The 17,230-nt window shown below is 48.1% G+C and overlaps 1 long non-coding RNA gene and 1 pseudogene across 3 annotated transcripts; one reads left to right on the top strand and one right to left on the bottom strand.

Moving 5' to 3' along the window:
• Positions 1-3,224: 3,224 nt before the first annotated feature.
• LOC120651202 lies at positions 3,225-6,953 on the top strand (annotated as a pseudogene).
• A 6,435-nt stretch (positions 6,954-13,388) lies between these two features.
• On the bottom strand, positions 13,389-17,088 carry LOC120651205. Of its 3 annotated transcripts, XR_005665984.1 has the most exons (7): positions 16,970-17,088; positions 16,779-16,879; positions 14,659-16,207; positions 14,344-14,445; positions 13,937-14,257; positions 13,766-13,858; positions 13,389-13,665 (listed from the first exon to the last, which is right to left on the bottom strand). It is a non-coding gene; the product is annotated as an uncharacterized LOC120651205 (long non-coding RNA). The 3 variants fall into 3 exon arrangements; XR_005665983.1 differs by lacking the exon at positions 16,970-17,088 and having other exon boundaries at positions 16,779-16,889; XR_005665982.1 differs by lacking the exons at positions 16,779-16,879; positions 16,970-17,088 and having other exon boundaries at positions 14,659-15,357; positions 15,804-15,943.
• Between the last annotated feature and the right edge of the window lie 142 nt (positions 17,089-17,230).

The raw sequence follows: 17,230 nt of genomic DNA on the forward strand, positions 1-17,230 counted from the left end.
GAGCTTATATGCACCTAAAATTTTTGTATGTGTCTGAAAGTGATCGGGTGCTCTAGCCTAAGAGGGGGAGGGGGTGAATTAGGCACTAATAAAAACTTAGACCTATAGCTCCAACTAGTTTGCACAAAACTTAAACTAAAACATGCTATCTAGATATGCAACTAGGTTGTTCTAGTGTGAAAACCCCTATCCCAAAAGAGTTTAGCAACCTATAGCCTTTCCTATCAAAAAACTATTCTATGAAAGTAAAGGTACACAAATTGCTAGTATGAAATGCGGAAGCTTAATGAGCGGGATAGGAGATAGCAAACTCTTGACGCGGGTGTTTATCCCGTGGTTCGATTAGCCACAAAGGCACACCTACATCCACGTTGTTGTAGCACTCACTAAGAGTATTGCTACTCGGCCACCAAGTCTCTTCCGTGAACGCAATCACGGTCACTTTGGCCCCGGGTTCCACTAAGGAGCTTCTCCACAAAGGATGGGGGTCTCCATGTCCCCCGCACAAAGATGTCGTCGCCGCTCCACACCAAGTCGGAGGGTCGATGACGTTGCCGGCGAGCTTCACGCTCCAAGGTGCCGGCGCACCAAGCTCTTGTTTTGGTTCGCTAATGAACCACAGCACAAAGGCTCAAGGCCTTGCAATCTCACTCACTAAGAGCTAATCCTTTACACAACACTCTCAAAGTGTGCTAAGGGCTAAGGATATGAACACTAAGCTCTTGGAAGGCTTGGAGTGGTTCTTGGGTGTGTGTGGGATGTCCAGCAACTCCAGCAAACTTCAAATGGCCGGGGTGAGGCGTATATATAGGCCACCAAGTCTTTTAGCCGTTGCTCCAACGGTCAGCAGAAAATCTGCGTATCATCGGATGAACCGATGCCTCAGCAGAAAATCTGCGTATCATCGGATGAACCAATGCCTCTGGCAGGGGTAGCGTTGGTTCATCCGGTCACTTTCAGACCCGAAGTAGCCGTTGAGCTTCTGACAGCTGACACAGTGACCACCGGTTCAACCGATGCTTATCCGTCGGTTAATCCGTTCACTCACAGCACTCAACTCTTCTGCTGACGTCATTACACCGATGGTATGCACCGATGCTTCACCGGTTCAACCGGTGCTGAAGGATCTTCTCCTGGGCGCTTGACATCGTCTCTGGAACATAGTATGCCCAATGCACCGACGCCTTTCGTGGATTCGTCGGTTCATCCGGTGCCTCACAGACTTGCATCAAAAGCCAGGCCATCGGATCGTCAGACAACCATCGGATGCACCGATGCCTATAGCATTGGCGCCCTGAGACCTGCGAGGGGCGGCTCCCCCTCGACCCCCGTCCGCTAATCGGTTAGCGGAACCACCGTAGGGGCGGCCCTTCGGGCCTAGCTACGTCTATCTTTGTCATCACTTGAACCTAAAATCCTGAGAATGGTCATCTTAACAATCATATTAGTCACATTGATTGTGTTGTCATTCGATCACCAAAATCACTCAAAATGGCATAAATGGTGCCATGTTCGTTTCAGTGTCCTCCGTTGCAAAACAAATCAGTGTCGGCACATTTTCTGAACTTGTCAATATCATCAGGCAGGAAGCCATTGTTGTAACAACAGAAAGGTTAAGCTGGCTTTGAGCACCAAGTCTGTCGTGGATGCTGTCAGTGAACTGCTCAACACAGATTCCAAATTTCCATACTTGCTGAGATGTAGTAATTTTTACCCCTGATAGGGGACGGTCAGTGGTTGCAGCGGCCGCACAACCACCTCGGCCGCTCGAATAGCCCGGTCGTGCGGCTGCGGAGACACTGGCGAAATGCCACGGTGCGTATTTCATTCCCTAATATGTTTGGTTGATTGTTTCCAACAATTTGTTTGGAGGAGATTGCGGACCTTGACCAATATCTTGGGGATCTCTCCAATTATGAATTGGGAAGTTGGATTTGAATTTCTGATGGTCAGTGCTTCTGTCAGTATAGACTATGTCCTGCATCTCGTTCAGCTCTGTTCCAGTTCAGTTTCTAAAATTTCTCTTTGCCGTCTCTTGTTCTTTGAAAGCCTGCCATCACTATCATCTTATCAGGATTGTAAATTTATGCTTCTCATCCTGGCCTGCTCCGCTCATATTATTTCTGTTATATGGACGGACTGTACTGCTTTCGTCACAGCAAGTGGGCAAAGCTCTTGTCTACGGTAGCTGAGGTTTGGGATGGGGAGGTTTTTGAAATGCACCTTTAGACGATGTTTTCGCCTAGGCTGTTGAGAGCGTGGGAGGAAAATCATCCAGTTAGCCTCCACTATTTGCTTTACTGGAGATGAGGATTCTGTGATTTGGCAATATAGCTCTAATGGAGTGTACTCAACTCAATCTCTATATAGAATTGTTAACTTTAGAGGAGTAACACCAGTCTATACACCAGCTGTTCGGAGTTTGTACGTCCCTCCTAGAATCCATGTATTCCTGTGGCTAGTATCTAAGAACAAACTCTTGACTAGAGACACAATTTGGCCAAAAGAAAGCATACATCATCTTTTCTTTGATTGTTGTGTGGCCAAACAGATTTGGATAGAGTTAGCTGCAATCATTGGCTTAACTAATTTGAGTAGCTATGAACAAGTTGCTGGCATGTGGCTTAGCAATAGACGGTTTGCAGCAGCTAACATGTTTTGTGCTTCAGCCATGTGGGCTATCTGGAAACTAAGAAATTCTATGATTTTTCAGAACTGCAGGTGGCGATGCTCTGGACAAATCTGGCAGTCCATGCTAGGGATGCTAAGGAACTGGATAATCCTTTGTCCAACACGTCAAATGGAGTCGTATGTTGACTGGCTCAAACTTTTGGAGCGGCGTGCCCAGAGGCCAGAGGCGATCTGCTGGGAAGCTGAGGATGAAGAGTGATAGAGATGTTCCTTTTGACACTGTGAGGGTGGTTTTTTTTTTTCCTTTTGAGCTTCTTGTTGGGTAGCGCCCATCAAGGCTGAGGGGTGTGTACTTAAATTTGAGAATTCTTGCTCATTTGAACGTTCTAACTTCTAAGAGCCTGAACTGATGTAACAAACCTATATGGTCCTGTTGCTTCAATGCATACGGACCGGGGGCGTCTTCCCCTCGGACTCTAAAAAAAAAAAAAGCTCTTGTCTACGCCCACTAGTCTGTCTTTTTCATTATTTTTATGTCAGCAATTGGTGGTGACTCATGTGCTACCTGCTCACAGTGCGTGGGCTTTATCTGCAGACTTCAGGTTTCCAGCTTCCCTGCTCCCAGTCTCGAGCAACAGGCACAAATGGAACCTGGCTTCTTACTGCGATGGCTGAGACTGCTACTTCCGGTCTTGCTCTGTGTCTCCCTCCTCGTCGCCTACCTTTACAGCATCCTATGACTGAGACCAGAGAGGCTCAGGCAGAAACTGAGGAGCCAGGGAGTGAAGGGCCCCAAGCCGTCTTTCCTCTTCGGGAACATACAGGAGATGAGAAGAATTCAGCAGCAGCTGACCGAGTGTCATCAAGAACAAAAAGCAGGGATTACTAATCGCTTCTCCTCAAATTATGTGGCCACTCTGTTCCCTTACTTCCTCCAATGGAGGGTCTATGGTATGCTACACAAAACTTTGGCTGAATCTTTGTCTATTCGATTTCAAATGTCGATTCTTCTTTAGATTTTATTTAGATCATTATTTCTGTTGACTTATTTTCTATAAACAGACATATATTAATTTATATTAGGGAACATAATTTTTTAATACTTTTAAGGGAAATGCAAATTTTTAAGGGAAAGGGTATACTGCTAATATTTCTTTAATTTATCCTTGAGACGTGGCGATATATCTGCTTTTCCACCTTAGCACAAGTTTCACATAAAGTTTACAGGCTCAAGCGTATTTCATTTTGTGTCAGGCTCCATCTACCTGTATTCTACTGGAAGCATACAGGCTTTATTTGTGACAGATCCAGACATGGTAAAGGAGCTGGCCAACTGCAAGTCTTTGGAACTTGGAAAACCTCTGTACCTGCAAAAAGAGCTTGGAGCTCTTCTTGGTATGGGAATTTTGACATCAAATAATGGTGACCTATGGGCACATCAAAGAAAGGTGATTGCACCAGAATTCTTCATGGACAAGGTTAAGGTAAAATTCAGCCTTAACAATATAATTCTCTGTTACTGATTGAATGACTCACAGACCTAGTACCAGAAACTTCCTGCAGTATGATTTTTTTTGTTATTGCTTACTAGATGCATCATAAGAACAATTTCTTACGGCGAAGATTTGCAGGGAATGGTGAATTTGATGATGGAGGCAGCAAATGCAACGTTGAGTTCATGGGAAAATAAAGTTGACAGTGAAGGAGGTAGTGCAGAGATGGTGGTTGATGAGTTCCTGAGAAACTTTTCAGCTGATGTCATCTCAAGAGCTTCTTTTGGGAGCAGTTTTTCTGAAGGGAAGGAGATATTCAACAAGATTAGACAACTTCAGATGACAATGGCAAAGCAAAAAATGCTTATTGGTGTTCCTAGAAGTAGGTATGTAAAAAAAACTTCTCTTGGGCTATTATGCTATATATTAAAGTAGCATTTTGGGATGGCAAACTATGGTAGCACTGTGACTTATTAGAAAAACGGGAGGCTTTCTGAGGGAATACTATTGTGCTTTCAAGGAATGGAAATTCAGGAAATTTGAAGCAAAGGATCCTTACATAATTTTGCAGTAAATGAATGTCCTGTTCTATTCGCCTGGGGGGGGGGGAGCCCTATTCAGATACATGAGGCACATTATTTCGATATGCAGTAGTTCTTACATAAATGTTGTCTTAGAAATGTCAAGTCCTTTCAGATATGTCACTCTATACTGTTGGTTAATATGTGCAGCAATCTATTCAATTTCAAGCTAAAATTATTTGTGACCTTTTCCCCTGATACAAATGAGATGTTTATTCAGATATTTACCAACAATGGGCAATAGAGAGATTTGGCGTCTAGGCACAAGCATCGGCAACCTCATTTTAGAAACAGCGAAGAGACATGAACATGATTCAGTGACATCTGTGAATAAGGGTCTGCTGCACTCCATCATTGAGGGTGCTAAAGCCGCCCCTTCCAGTTCATGCACCCCTGAGGATTTCATCGTGGACATCTACTTTGCAGGGCATGAGACAACCTCGACCACCGCTGCTTGGTGCTTGATGCTTCTCGCTTCACACCCCAAATGGCAATCCAGTGCCCGTGCTGAACTTCTGGATGTTTGTCAGGGAAACACACTGGACGCCGACATGCTCCGCAAGAAGAAAATGGTATGATTATTACGTAACAGGATCGGTTGCACACTTCTTCTTAGGCAAAAGAACTAGTACTTGTTTGTTTAACATTTGGAAAGTACTATTAGAAATCGATTTTCTGACCCTTGCAAATCCCATTGTGACTTTGCAGCTAACAATGGTGATCCAGGAGACGCTCCGCCTGTACCCGCCATCAGCTTGTCACACGGGAAGCTCTGAACGACATAAAGCTTGGCAGCCTCAACATCCCAAAAGGAACAAACATCAGGATCTAAGTATCACCGATACGCGATACGCCGATACGGGTACGGGTACGGCGATACGGCGATACGGCGATTTTCAAAAAATAAGGATACGCCGATACGGCAAGTATATATATTTTTAAAAATATAAATTGCCAAATAATTCGTAAGAACGAAATAGATAATAAATATTACATTTCCAAAGAGCCAACATACGTAGTAAATGTTCAAGTTCAACCAAATATAGCTAAATGATTAGTTCAACCTGGATGGGCCTACGTTGATGGGCTCCCGATGCTCTTTCAAATGAGGTGTTATTGGCCCAAAAGTATCGGACAGAGTATCGGGAAGTATCGGACGGAGTATCGGGAATTAAATCTTTTATTTTTAAATCATAATTTTTCGATACTTCCCGATACACGTATCGGGCCGTATCGGGGCGTATCGCCGTATCGGGCCGTATCGGATATGGGTACAGCATCCATTTTGAAGTATCGGTGATTCATAGATCAGGATCCCAGTAGCACTGGTTCACCGGGATCCTGCCGTATGGGGTCCTAACGCTGACAAATTTGATCCGGGAAGGTTTGGCAACGGCATCGCAGGCGGCTGCAAGCCCTCTCACATGTACATGCCCTTTGGGGTGGGTGCCCGGACCTGCGCAGGCCAGAACCTGGCTATGGTTGAGCTCAAGGTTGTATTGTCGCTCCTGCTGTCAAGGTTTGAGTTTGCACTTTCGCCAGACTACGTGCATTGCCCTGCGTACAGGTTGACCTTTTTTTTTTGAAAGCACGCAGGAGCACTAGAGAATCATGTAAAAACTCAGTTGTGCACCTACACTGACCGCGCGCTCAACGCAGATGAGCTGCCGAGAAGTCCAAGAATGCGCCTACCGGGGCTTACACAAGCATACACACCCACACTCACACCACAGGAGCCCCAACACTCCTCTGGGGAAATAGCCCCGTGCGACACCGGGGTTGCTCCCGACGGGAGTCGAACCCCGGTGGGCGGGCTGGCCACCGCCAGCGCTCACCACCGAGCTATCTGCTCGTTCGCACAGGTTGACCATTGAGCCCGGGAAAGGTGTGAGCCCGGGAAAGGTGTGCCTCTGATTCTTAAGAAGATGTGAATCATGATCCGTGTGAGCGAGTTGCAAACTTTGTCCTCTCTTTTTTTATCTCTCTATGTAGGAGAGTGAACTGCAGAACCTTTTGGGCCCCTTGTGTCAGTTAGGCTAGGCTGTGTATCATAAGAATGTGCTGAGTCTGCATCAGGTAGCTGCAAAGGCTGTGTGCGTATGAGCAACCAATGTTTTATTATCTTGCTTACTAATATGTTTTCTACCGAAATAGTTCGTGCAAGGTCAGGATGGCCGAGTGGTCTAAGGCGCCAGACTCAAGTTCTGGTCCTCGGTTGATTCAGAGTATTTTGTTTTATTCATCGTTTTTTTTTCTAATCTCTGTTGTAACTATAAGGAAAAAAAGAAACTGTTGAGCATCCTTATCTGTTTCTTTTTTCTCTTTTTGTTAATCGTACTTGAGGTGTCATTATATTGATGATTGCCTATTTTGATAGGCGAATGTACTAATGGCCGGCTGCAATGCTGTTGCCATGACTTTTTGCGTCTGCCAATACGCAACTTGAAAGTGGCCCTATAGATTAAGATGACGTTAGGAATCAGACTAAAGAGCATCGTGTCTCGTCTCCGAGCAATGTTGTGGACTCATTCGTGGGCCGCACTTATCAGATAAGGAAAAAGAGAGGGGCGGCACAGGCAGCGCCGCCGCCAGATGGCGCACAGAGCGCCAGCCCTAGGCCTGGCAACGTGTGATAGGCATGTATCTATCTATATGTATATCTATCTATATACCTAGTTATAAAGAGCGAACCGTTTCTGCAGTGCTTTGACTTTTGGTCCGTCATCAGTGATTGACATGTGGGTCCAAGCGTCACCTCTGACTCATCCTACCCGGCGCTGGATTCGGCCACCGTTGGCCCTCCGCCCCCTCTCACCGCCGTCTGCCCCCACATCGCGCCGGATCCGGCAGCCACCAGAGCCCGGAGCTCACCAGCTCGGCCGCCGTCTCCTCCGCGCCTCCTCGTGCACCTCCACCGCTCCTCCTCCTCCGCGCCCCGCCTCGCCTCGGGGGGCAGCGCCGCCCACGCTCTCAGGGTGCCGCGCCGGAGGAGGGGCGCGACCGGAGCAGGGGCACGCCGCCGCCGGGGCCGCGGAGAGAGAGGCAGCGATGAGGCAGGCCCCGCAGTGGAATCGAAGGAGGGAGGGCGGCCCCGTAGCTCCGCTCGCCATGCCATGGATCCGCGCGCGTCATGGTCCCGCCGGCGTGGGAGGAGGGAGGAGGAGGGGAGCCGCCTGCTGAAGCCGCCGCCGGGACGCCCACCCGCCCGCCGGAGCAGAGGAGGGCCCAGCACACCCGGCCACAGCACGTCCGCTGGCTTGGCGTCTCCGCGCGCTGCCGCCAGGCCCGGCCGCCATGAGGCCACGGCCAGGGGGCAGCAGAAGCAGAGGAGGCTAGGGGGAGCGAGCAGCTCCGCGCCGCGAGGAAAAAGGGAAAGAAAAAAGAAAGAGAAAAGAGAGAAAAGAAAAAAAAGAAAAAGAATGAAAATTGACTATGTAATGTACATATTATTCAAATATCGTATTAAAATTTGCACAAGTATAGCTTTCAAAAATAATATAGCACCATGAAACATATGGATCGGGAGCAATCAGATGATGAGTGTTGGAGCGGATTAAGACCCGTAGCAACGCACGGGCATCTATGCTAGTTATTTAGGAAGTGTGATCTGATTTGGTTAGGAGATTGAGAGAAGCTAGGAAAGTTGAGATATATTAGGAAGGATCAGATTAGGAAGTTGAGATATTATAGGAAGATGTAATCTGCCGGCTCTCTATATAATGAGGCCGCCTCTATCAATGAAAAGCAAGCAAGATTAGACCTAATACTTCCCAGAGCCTCCAACGTGAGGGCGGGTAGCCTCTAATCCTGCTATCTACCACATCAGCAAGGTGTTTATGTACGTGAATGAACAAGCATATGGAACCCGATGGATGATATCATACATACATATACTAGAGTAACTAGGGTTGAAAATGGTTGGGATAAATCCCGTTCCGTTCCGCCCCGATTTATATATTTTACTCGCTCATTTTTGTATTTTCGGACAGATACGAAATTAGTACGAAATACGTGATATCAAATTCGAAAACAGGACACCCAGTAATAATAAGTAATCAAAAAGGGTTTTTGGTGGGTGGCACACCCTCAAAATATGAATTTGTGCGCAGCACACTCTACTTTTCGATTTTGTCTCTGGCACACCACCAAAATGTGATTTGGTACGTAGCACAACACCTCCAATAAACTATCGTTTTCCATCCTAGGAGGTGAGTGTTGACGGTGCTTAAGTGTCATTTTCACCCGTCAACTATACTCAATAATAAAGGAAAACTACATGCCTTACTCACATATTTGTATCACTAACCTCGCTCCACAGTTGTTTTCGAGTTTTGTACATTTCAGATGAGCAAGAGCGGAATAAGACGAAAACACACAGCAGACGCCACATAACTACGCAGAATATCGCATCCGGCGTCACACCCTTACAAAGAGGGCCCACATGTCAGAGGAAACGGGGCCTCCACGCAAGATGCACTAAAGGATAAGGATAAGATCCAACGAATCAACCACCCAGCAAAGGATCAGCACGAACGGCTGACAGGTGGGGTCGGCTGACCCCTAGAGTCGGCCGAACCTGGCCTGCAACGCGTCCAGGTGCATCTCGAGGAGGAGTCACGGCCAAAGCACCTGATCACCTTCCATATATGCGTTGGCGGGAAACCGACCTCCAAGTAGTACAAATAGGGCCTCTCTCCCCCCCCCTCTCACACACACACTTCATTCCATTCTCTCCAAGAAGGCTCTCCTCTCTCTTGCTCTCTTAGCTAGGTAGTGAAGCTAGGCTAGTTCTCTTTAGCGAGCAAGTCGTCATCGGAGTCGTTGAGCTTATCAGACTTCTATTCATAATATAGAGTTCTGCCATGGTTGCTTTACTATCTTGATAGTTTATCAATCCATGCTTAGATCGTTCATAAGGTATGCTACGGTCTTGGTTAGGCCAGATGATCCAGGTACGGATAGAAGTTCGTTGTGCTTTCGGGCTTGCTCTAGTGTTTTACTCGTCCATCCGAAGGGTGGGAGACCTGGGGGCACTAGAGTAGTGACTTCATACACGAGCGTGGTGCTCGGGTATGCGGGATCCTTCGGATATGACTGTGCTCCATGGTGTGACTGGGGTAGACGGCAGGTGGTGACAGCCCTGTCCGTCCGGCGTAACAGCGGTGTTGCGTTTAGCGTACTCCCCGACATTCGGGTTCGGTGTTGGAGTTTATGCAAAGAGGTAACGGGACTGGATGTACTCCGGTGCGGGACCTTCTCCCCGCTATCCCATTTTCTTGGCACCTGCAGTCCTAACCATGATCTAACATGACCCCAGCTTTGGATAGAAGCACTAGGACACCTAACCTAGCCTAAGCTCCAACTGACTTGACGTAGGATAGAGTAGTTCTTTGTTTTATAGTTTCTCTCCTTTATTTCTTCCTCTTGGAGTGTGGATGTGTGCTGTTTTGCATTATCCTTGCTTATTCTTTATCTGTACTTACCCTTGTTAGAATATTTCCTATTGCTTGAGGCACAATGTCATGGTTAATGTTGAGTACAATACCTTTGCCGCTGCCGTCCTTTGGGACACAAATAAATTACGATACTCTTACTCTCCGGGTGAAATGTTACAACGGTATATCCGTGCGCTTGCTGATCCATCTGTAATCGTATTGATTATACCACAAGAGTGGCACCCCTTGGGTGCAGTTGCTAGGATGGGTTCGGCGTCTTTATTTCTAGTGATTGCACTAAGGACCACCAACAGGCATTTCTGGTGCCGTTGCTGGGAATTAACCATTCCTAGTGATTGCGCTGGGGATGGAAGAGAAGAATTACAGAAGCACAAAAATACCCCTGAATTCACTAGCTCCGTTCGCTCAGCTCCGTTCACTCAGCAACACCGAGACCTTATCCGTTCGTTGCGTCCTTCCCTTCCATCCCCAAATCAGATCCCCGAGGGTCCTAGCAAGCGGCGGCAGCGGAAGCAGGCGGCAGCCGGCGGGAGCAGCAGCGGGAGCGGGCGCACGGCGGCAGGCGCAGCCAGGCGGGTGCGGGCGCGTGGCGGAGCTGGCTGGCGTGCGGATGGAGCGGACGCGTGGCGGGAGAGCGGGCGCGTGGCGGGAGCGAGCGGGTGCGGGGGCGCGGCGGGCGGGCGCTGGCGCGTGGCGGGAGAGTGGGCGCATGGCGGGCGCTGGCGCGAGGCGGGCTCGCCACCATGCTGGAGTGGGAGCCCGCCGCCACCGTCCGCCTCCTCGACAAGGCCAAGAAGATCACTTTCAACCTCACTGTGAAGCAGCTCGTCAGCATCGACCCCCGTCCGTGGACCGAGAGCGTCCGCTGCGAGTACATCAAGCTCATCGACAGCTTCTTCTCCATCCCGTTCCCCTTCGCCCACCTCCTCCTTTTCACCACCTACGGCCAGGCACAACACGGGATCCGCGTGGCGGGGTGGGGCGGTCAGCGCGGGGGGTGCGGACGCGCGTGACGGCCGGCGATCTCGCGGGCTCCGCGCGACGGCGCCGCAGTCGCGAGCTCCACCAGCACGAGAGGAGGCGGGATGGGCCATGCCGTGCGGCCGGCGTAGAGAAGAGCAGCGAGCGCCAAGATTATGTCGGGCCGCCACTCGCCGGCATGGAGTGGCGATTTTTTTCGGGTTTTTTTTATATAGGCCATTACAATTGTCTGAGTTTGGAAAAACGCCACTACAATTCGCCTATTCGGAGATCTACCATTATAATTTCATCTATCACTCATCCATGCCATTTTCTACGGCTGTCACGTATAAGGGCCCACTTTCATATACGTATGTGTTTCTCTCCGTCTCCTCCATCAGAGGACCGTCTCCTGGACCTTCGCTTCGCCTTCTCCATGGACCTTCGCTCCTTTGTCACTGCCCAGCAAGTATCTTGCCCTCCGTCCCGTCCTCCAGCGGCGGTTGCTGCAGAGGCTGTTGCCCAGCTTCGATCAACGGTGGAGGCGGCGGCGCGAGCTCCCTCCCCCTACAGCCGCCGTGCCACACGTGCGCCGCGCCTCCACGCCGCCCGTGCTCTGCGCCGCCGCCTCCCCTGCTCCGTGGCGCCACCTCCCCTCCTCTCAGCCGCGCGAGCAGAACACAGGTATGGCACGGCGGCGCGGGCGTGGAGCGGGGGCACGATGGCGGAGGGGGGAGCAGGGGCACGGCGGCGCGGGCGGGCGGGTAGCAGGGGCGGCGGGACAGGCGTGGAGCAGGGGCGGCGGCGCGGGTGTGGAGCGAGGGCACGGCGGCGGAGGGGGGGAGCAGGGGCACGGAGGCGGGAGGCGAGGCGGACGAGGACGAGCATGTCGGCGATGAGCGGCGCGGACGGGGACAAGCCGGAGAGGGCGCGGAGGATGGAAGCCGGGGAGTGGAGGCGCGCGACCGCGAGGGCGTGCAGGGGCGGCGCGAGCGTGGAGCGGTGGCACGGTAGCGGAGGGGAGAGCAGGGGCACGGCGGCGCGGGCGTGGAGCAGGGGCGGCAGCGCGGGCAGGCGGGGAGTAGGGGCGGCGGCGCGGGCAGGCGGGGAGCAGGGATGGCGGCGCATGCGTGGAGCACTGCAGAGATGAGCACGCACGGCGCCGACGTCGCCATGGCCGGCAACAGTGGGGGGCGGAGCTCCTGCGCCGGCTCCGTTTAACGGAGTAGTCTGGGAGTTAGAAGTCCGTATCCATCTCTGTAGATATACGATTTGAAAGTGGACCCTTATACGCGACAGCCGTAGAAAATGGCATGGATGAGTGAGAGATGAAATTATAATGGTAGATCTCCGAATAGGTGAATTGTAGTGGCGTTTTTCCAAACTCAGACAATTGTAATGGCCTATATCAAAAAAACCCATTTTTTTCTCAGTCCGGGAGGCTGGAGAAGGCGGACGGGTGAATGGAGCCACCAGAATATCTAAGGGTATTTTTGTTCTTCTGCAACTAGTCTCTCACCTTCAGGGAAGGAAAATATTAGTTTGTTGAAGGTGGTGCACTAATTCACGTTTTGAGGATGTGACCCAAACAAAATTCCCAATCTAAAAACAGCAGCGTCTAATCTCCAACCTCTCTAGATGCCTGCCGAGGCAGCAACAGCATCAAGCCCTCACTCCCCATCTGTCTCTGTACCAGTGCAGCGGCAAGCAACGCCACAAGTCATGTGCTCGCCTGCATCCTCCCCATCGCTGCATCGCTCTCCTCCATCCTCCCCGCGCAGCGGCGCCCACCGCCGCTTCACCCTTCCCACGCGGGGCCGCCCTCCCCGCACCGCACTCGCGCCTGCATCCCAGCACCGGCCGCTGAATCCATCGGCGCCCCAGCCCTCTCGTGCAGCTCACGCCTATCTCCCAGCTCCCTCTGGTTGCTCTGCGTGCTGGATGCAGAATGATCTCCATCGTGGGTGCTTGAGGTTGGCCTAATCTGATTTGACAGCAGCCTGTGTAGGTCCGTGCTCCCTTCAAAATTGAGGATCTCCAGCTTGCGTGCTTCAGGTTGGCCTAATCCAATTTGACAGCAACCTGTGTAGGTCCGTCCTCTCTTCAAGATTATAGCATTCTATATACATCCTTCTTTCCTATCTATATTCGAGTGGACTTTAGTAGTATACTAGAAACTGGGGCGCACCGTTGGTGCGCCAGTTTGAGCTCGTCCAGTGGATGTCGTGTGATAGTATTAGCGGAAGGTATGTTTTGCAAATTTAAAAGGCTGTGTAAGCTGAAGTAATCCATTTCAATAAGCAAATGGTATGCATGAGAATACATGGAAATTAGAAGCAAACAATCTCCCATATTTCTAAGTTTCTTTATGGCTAAAAAAAGAAGTATGACCAGCTGAGGCTCTGGTATTGAATCATATACAACAGCTACACTATTTAATACCTTTGTTCCATAGCTGACGGCATCGTTTAGTTTTCCTTTATCCAATGCCACCTTCGATGATTCCAGCAAGTTTCGACCATCAATTGAGGAGTAGACCACATGCTGAAACAGAAGGAACCCACACAAAAAAAAACAATCTAATAAAAAACCATATCCAAGAAACAGACAATATATAGTTTTCTAAGTATCAGAAATATACTACCTTGCATATAGGAACAATGCTGATAATGTCAGACTTGTCGAATGGGTTAGGGCTATTCAAATTATAATCTTTTGCAACCAACTCTAGTCCAACCTGAACAACAAACCATATCAGTGCCTATTTAGATAACAGAACTGTGAATGTTCCCATAATTAACTTCACTAAACATACCTTGCTGCAAAGCCCTCTCAGAATGATAAATTTTCACAGGTGTGCAAATTCATCTTTCAGTTTCCAGCTGAATCTTTTTGAAAGGAAGCTCTCTACCCATTTCAATCGCAAATTATGCTCGACATGTGCATCTGTATCAGCACCATTTTCAAGTCTGGGGGAGCCTAGTAATATGTTTAGAGTCTTAGCTATAGCTGCAGACATATTTTGCATGTCATCAACAGCAGCAATAACAGCTCTGATGATGTGCTTAAACGACCTAATGACCATTTCATGAATGCATATAGACTGTATATGTGGGAGCTTCTCTGCTAGCTCTAGCTGATTAATTTATAGAAAGAATGTCAGATTCTTATCTTTGTGCAAACATGGTATTAAAAGCAATCATACATAAAATGTACACCCACCACACGACCCAAGGAGGACATGTTAAGTCCCCTTGTATGCATGAAATCTGTCATGGTTCTTCCATCCACTGGAGAAAGTTCAAGGGACGCAAAATCAGACACCTGCGCAAATTGCATTCCAAAAGAAAACAAATTAAGCATTATGGGAGTTAAAAAACAATTAAGTCTCAAGACCATATATGCTTGAGTACCTTAAAGTATCAGTAACCTAACTCAAGCCCCAGTACCATAGCACGAGTTTTGTATGATGTAATGTAATTAAAGCACAAATCAGGATAAGATAATTGAAGTATAGAATGTTGATACAAGGCTTACCAGTTTTGGGAGTGCAGTATCATCATAGAAATTATGGGCCATCTCTGTAAGCCATGTTATACAGTCGTCCGACTAATCGCGATTAGTCGCGATTAGTCGACCTTATCGCTCCGTTGGCTTCGATAAGTGAAACGACTAGCTTTTGTCGATCAGATGTCTGATCGTCCGACTAATCGTCGCCTAATCGCGATTAGTCGTCCGACTAGCTACTTGGACGATCAGGCAAAAACCAAAAGATGTCCAGCAGACCAGCACTCCAGCCCGCCGCATGTACTGGGCTCAATTAGGCCCATTAGCCATTAGGGTTAGGTTAACTATATAACTTGCACCATTAGCCATTAACCATTAGCCATTAGCCATTAGGGTTAGGTTAACTATATAACTTGCACCATTAGCCATTAGCCTGTACTGTGTGGGACAAGAATATGGAGTTCTGGACAGTTCAAACATCAAATCTCACAAGTGTCACCAAACTGACTATCATTGTGGTGTTCCTGCTTGCTATATAGTATATAAGTACATATACATGTATATATATGTCGTGGGATATATAGGACGACTATAGCGACGACTAGGATCGACTAGGGTCGACTAATCGACCTGATCGACGACTAGTCGCGACTAGTCGCCTTATCGGTGCCATGGCGACTAGGTTCGACTAGACGACTGTATAACATTGTCTGTAAGTTCTTCAAGGGACTGGATCAACAAATAATAAAATTAGAAAACAAAACAACAAAAAGTTCACCAATATTTCCTTGGTGAGCTCTTGTATTCCAACATAACAGACTTCGATACAGAACTTCTGACAAAAATCCAGTACTGCAATTAGTTGCTTGGTACGTTTATCCAAAGTGAAATAGCATTAGAAGGCTCATCAGAACATAAGTAAACTTTCATATCAGAAGATATTGATTGATAGTGTTCAAAACTCTAGTATAACTGGCTTTAAAATTATTCAATAGACTTTCAAAATTTAAAACAACTCTGTGAACTTGCCTACCTTTTTGTTGTAGACATCAACAATAGTAGAACAGAAATAATGTACAAGCATTTCAGAGAGAAGTTATTAGCCAATCAGAAGTGTACTTCTAGCCAGCTTAAAACATAATTTCTAAGAGAGTGAACTTGCATAATTAAATCACCTTTTCATGAAGGCCAGCTCCCAAACTCTTCAACCGGAAGAAAGCATCCTCTGACATTAGCTTGCTTATATCAGCCCCCTTGATCGTTTCATCAACAACTATCCTATCTGATTTTGGCATACCATTCGTTGGTGAGCAATTATTGTTAGATTCTTCCTTCTCAGAACCAGAACATTCAATGTTGCATTCTTTCTTTTTTATTTTCCTTAATTGTTCAAAATGCTTTCCAAGACCTTTGACAGCTGGTTCTTTGTCAGCCTTTATTTTGTCCCCTTTACCATTATCAGACGTTGGAGAATCCTTTTTCTGCAAGTGCTGCAGCCAGGAGGACCCAAGTTCCCATCTGATAATTCTAGGATTTTTGTTAGGCATGCTATCCATCTTTCTCAAGCTGTCCTCAAGTACTGTGCGTATTGTGAATGCAACATTATTCAATCTAGGGTCATTTAATGAGTTCCAAAAAAAAATATCTTGGTTGAACATTTAGGTAATCATAACGTGAAAAATAGTAGTAAAAGGAAACTTCAACTTACGCATATGAATGGCTTTTTGGTCAATTGTAAAAGGATAGAAAGTTGTAAGTGCAGCTGAAGGGCATCGCATTATGTTTATCAGTTCATCCAGATTTGTTATAGTCCACCAACAAGCATAATTGAATGTTTATCAATCAATGGGCTTACATAGATTTGCTTCTTAAATATGTAAGCATAATCACAATTGACGTCCAATTTAATTATCAATATCTAGTTATTACTATGTTATCCAAGAAAGTTCAAGAATCAACATGTCCAAAAAGAAAGAGGGCAAAACAGATAGAGAAGGAAGTATACCTTTACATTAGAAATAGGTAGAGAGAAAATATGCAATGGTACATGTTCCAGGGGATATTTCTTTTCTAAATTTGGATTCTAGTAATGCATATTTGAGCAGGGAATCACTATCCAGCAAAATTGATTCTGGAAATTTCGTACTTACTGAGCAGGACTGATAGAAGCTAGCTGCAATGTTAATGCGGCATCAGGAGCCGCCGTTATGTCCGACGAGCACCTCGACCATGTGGCTGATCCAAGCTTTCTCTGCAGCAATCTCCACTCCATGTAGTAGAGATCTTCAGGCTGAGCAGGGAGTGGGAAGAGAGATCGAAATCCAAGCAATATGAATCCTACCTGAGCCAAATCCACCTACCGTAGATGCACTGCTCAGTAGCGGAGACCTCCAGGGCCGGTAGCGTCGGGGACGTCGACCTCCGCTAGGAGGCGGATCGAGTGAGGACAGATCGAGTGAGGAAGGGGAGAGGGGTCAATGCAGCGGAGGACGCCGACCTCCGTTCGGAAGGGGACCGAGCCGCCGCGGCTGCCATGCGCCGCCCGCAGCGCGCTCGGCGGCCCCCGGTCGCCGCACGAGGTCCTCCGCCGCCGCGCCCCGCG

The sequence above is a fragment of the Panicum virgatum genome, chromosome 9K (assembly GCF_016808335.1).
Source record: "Panicum virgatum strain AP13 chromosome 9K, P.virgatum_v5, whole genome shotgun sequence".
Lineage (NCBI taxonomy): Eukaryota > Viridiplantae > Streptophyta > Magnoliopsida > Poales > Poaceae > Panicum > Panicum virgatum.